We start from the raw sequence: 4,414 nt of genomic DNA on the forward strand, positions 1-4,414 counted from the left end.
CCATTTGGACACTCAGAACTCAGGGAGCTCCTACCTGAGTGACTTTGGACAAATTTGCCTAGCGATCTGTGCTACAGTCTGAATGCTGTGGCTCCCCAAAGTCACACAGGGAACCTAACCCCTAATGAGACAGTATTAGGAGGTAGAGTATTTGAGAGGTGGCAGGGCCCTTATAAAGGAGCCCTGAGGGCTGGGGGTATAGCATAGTTATACCATAGTAGTGTGCTTGCCTGGTGTGTACAAAACTCTGGGTTCGATTCCCAGCCCTGTAAAAACCAACCAGGAATGACTATGATGAGATCCTCACACTCAGGGGGTTCGGGGGGGGGGGGGGGGGGGGGGAGTAGAAGCAAGAAGATCGGAAGTTCAAGGTCTTCCTCTGCTTCATGTTGAATTCAAGGCCCTGTCTCAAATGAAAGAAAGAAACAAAGAAAGAGGGGCTGGCGAGATGGCTCAGCGGGTAAGAGCACTGACTGCTCTTCCGAAGGTCCTGAGTTCGGATCCCAGTAACCATATGGTGGCTCACGGCCATCTGTACAGCTACAGTGTACTCATACACATAAAATAAATAAAATAAATCTTTAAAAGAAAGAAAGAAAGAGGAGCTGAGAGAGAGGTGGCTCGGCGAGTAAGTACTTGCCTCATAAGCCTGGTGACATAAGTTCCATGAGTCCATGAGAAGGAGAAAACCAATGCTTCAGAGTGTCCCCTGACCTCTATACATGTCACATGTCACACAGACACAGGCACATACCACAAGACAATAATAATAGTACTAGTAGTAATAGTAATAATAATAGGGTTTTTTTGTTTTGTTTTGTTTTTAAGAAAAAAGAGGAAGGCTGGAGAGATAGCTCATCAGTTAAATACACTTACTGCTCTTGTAGAGGATCCAGGTTCTGCTCCCAGACTCACACAGTGACTCACAGCCACCTGGAGCTTCAATCTCAGAGGGTTTAACACTCTCTGCTGGCCTCTCTGGTCACCTGCACACTCTTGCTGCGTATATATTCACACAGGCACACCCGCATACTCATAATTAAATGATTAAAAAAAAAAGTTTTAAAGGCCAAAAGAGGCCTGAGAAATACCTGTTCCCCACTTTCCATACGGAGATGTGAGAAGGCACCATCTATGAAATGGAAAGTCCTCGTAAATTACTGAATCACACTGGGCACCTTGATCGGGGACTTCTGGTCCCAGAAGTGGCCTCAAGTGGCCCCTTTACCTTCATGTTGCTTATAAATTATCCGAGCCAAGATGTCTTGTCCTTGTATCCTGAATGGGCAAACCCAGGCTTTCCATAGCTCTAGCTGTAAGACGGAAATAGTAATGGCAGACATCTGCCTCAGAAGGTGGCTTGCGACAGCAGGACCTAAGGAAGCAGCGGCCCAGAGGTGCTCAGAGCCTGGGCTTCCTGCTCAGCTGCAGGCTGTTGTGGAATGAGAAGGGGAAATTCTATGCACTCACTGGAGCGTGGTTTTTGCATTGTCAGCCTGCCGGGGCGCCCACAAACGCCCTTTTCTCCTGTTCTGGCTTTTGCTGTTTCTTCTTGCCCTGAGCTGGGTCTGAGCAGTCTGAGGGCTGGACTTCTGGCGTTCAAGTTCATGTTTGTATTGCTTTGATTCTCTTACCTTCATATCACCTGTGTGTGTGTGTGTGTGTGTGTGTGTGTGTGTGGTGTAGCTGTGAATGCACATGTGCAACAAGCATTGGAAGCCTAAGGTTGGCAACAGGAATCACCCTCAAGCACGCTTCCTCCTTATTTAATTAAGGCAGGGTCTCTCCATCAAACCCAGGGCTGCCTGTGTGCCTAGTCTTACTCAGGTGGGATCTCCTGTCTCCACCTTCCAAAACTGGAATCACAGGCTTGCTGCTCTGCACACCAGGTATTTAAAAGAGTTCAGAGGATCCAAACCCCTCGGGTCCTTGTACACTTTAAAGCACTTTCAGCACCAAGATTTCACCTCTGTCATAATTTTTTTAAAAAGATGTATTTATTTTATGTATATGAGTACACTGTAGCTGTCTTCAGACGCACCAGAAGAGGGCATCAGGTCCCATTACAGATGGTTGTGAGCCACCATGTGGTGGCTGGGAATTGAACTCAGGACCTTTGAAAGAACAGTCAGTGCTCTTAACTGCTGAGCCACCTCTCCAGCTCCTATAATTATTTTTGGTTTTTTTGTTTTGTTTTGTTTTGTTTTTGATACAGGTTCTTATGTAATTAGGGCCTTGAACTCTGGACAGTCCTGCAGCTACATCCTGAGTGCTGGGATCAAAGGTATTTGCCACCACTCTGGGCTTGTGACTTTGCACAGGGACCCCAGCCAGCCCCAGGGTGAATAGGGAAGGAAAGAGGAATGTCAGAACCTAGCTCTGCCTTTCACACCTTCTCAGCAACTTCAATAGCCAAACATTTGTTTTCCCTGAAGGTTATACTCAAATAGATATGGGTAAAGGAGAGAAGAAGGCTCTAAAGAGACAGGAAGTTTCTTCTTCAATGAGCCCCAGGCTGTATCTCACACTTTAAAGGGGGGTGGGGTAGGGGCTGGAGAGATGGCTGTTCTTGCAGAGGTCTGCTGTTCAGTCCCTAGCATTCACAGGGCAGCTCACAAAAACAAAACAAAACAAAACAAAACAAAACCGTCTGTAACCTTAGTTCCAGGGGTCCCAGAGCCATCTTCTGGCCTTTGTGAGCACTACATACAAGTGGTACATACGCATACACACAGGCAAAACACCTACACCCATGACATAAAAAAAAAAAAATGTATTTAAAGAAAAAGCTTGGGTGGCAACTTCCTGGGTGCCTAAGCAGACATCTGTGATGACCAGAGGCAGAAATTACATTTTTATTTTCTTTTTAAAAAATATTTTTAGAAGCCAGATATGGTGGCATATGTATTTAATTCCAGTACCCAGGAGGCAGAGACAGGCAGATATCTGTACGTCTGAGGCCAGGGGCTGGTGAGATGGCTCAGTGGGTAAGAGCACTGACTGTTCTTCCAAAGGTGGTGAGTTCAAATCCCAGCAACCACATGGTGGCTCACAACCACCCATAATGAAATCTGACACCCTCTTCTGGTAGTCTGAAGACAGCTACAGTGTACTCATTTATAATAATAAATAAATCTTAAAAAAAAAAATCTTATTAAAAAAAAAGTCTGAGGCCAGCCTGGTCTACATAGTGAGTTCTAGGACACCCAGGGCTACACAGTAAGACTCTGTCTCAAAAACCAAATATATGTGTATTTTTATCATATATTAGATTTAGTCATATTATATGTTTAAATGTTTTGTCCACATGGATGTATGTGTACCATTTGCATGCATGCCTTCAGAGGTCAGAAGACAGTTGTGAATTACCACATAGGTGCTAGGAACTGAACTCAGATCCTTTGCAAGATCAACAAAGGTTTTTAACTGCTGGGCCATCTCTTAAATCTAAGAACTTCAATTTTTAATTTTCATCAAACTTGGCACTACAACTGACTTAGATTATCTGTGGCAAAATATATAAAGCCACTTATAACCCCCCCAAAATCAGAAAAACTAAATTTCTGTCTTTAAAAATTATTGTTTTGAAGTGAGTTCCAAGACAGCCAGAGCTGTACAGAGAAACCCTGTCACGAGAAAAAAAAAACTTTTTTTTTTGTTTTGAAGCCGGGTGGTGGTGGCGCACACCTTTAGTCCCAGCACTTGGGAGGCAGAAGCAGGCAGATTTCTGAGCTCGAGGCTAGCCTGGTCTACAGAGTGAGTTCCAGGACAGCCAGGGCTAAACAGAGACACCCTGTCTCTAAAAAACAAAAAACAAAAACAAAAAACATTTATTGTTTTGCTTTATGTGTATGGTGTTTTGCCTGCATGTATGTCTGTGTGAAGGTGTCAGATCCCCTGGACCTGGAGTCACAGTTGTGATCTAGAAATGGCGATTTTCTTCTAGAAAGTTTAGGGATGGCTATTCATCTGCTTCTGGTAGAACAGGTGGTATTTTGCCCGAGGACAGTGAAAAATGCAAATTTGCTTTCTTCTAATTATTTGGTGTTGGTCCATGTTTATAAAGAGACTCTCTGCTAGTTTGCCATGCAAAGTTAGCATTTGGGTTTTGACAGCAAAATTGGTGGCAGTCCTTTGCCGAGTCCGGCAGAGAGTCACTTAGCTGCTGAAAATGTGCCTTTTCTAGGGTCCAGCGACCTGTCTGGAATTGCTTCTCCCGCAGATGCTGTGGAGTGAAACCTGTCTTGTGGTTGTCAGGTTAGAAGGCAATGCCTCCAATTCTCTGGTGAGAGGAGTCATTAAGAGGGAATAGGAGGCTGGGCAGTGGTGGCACATGCCTTTAATCGCAGCACTTGGGAAGCAGAGACAGGTGAATTTCTGAGTTCGAGGCCAGCCTGGTCTACAGAGTGAGTTC

Source organism: Mastomys coucha, unplaced genomic scaffold, assembly GCF_008632895.1.
Source record: "Mastomys coucha isolate ucsf_1 unplaced genomic scaffold, UCSF_Mcou_1 pScaffold5, whole genome shotgun sequence".
In the NCBI taxonomy this organism is placed as follows: Eukaryota; Metazoa; Chordata; class Mammalia; order Rodentia; family Muridae; genus Mastomys; species Mastomys coucha.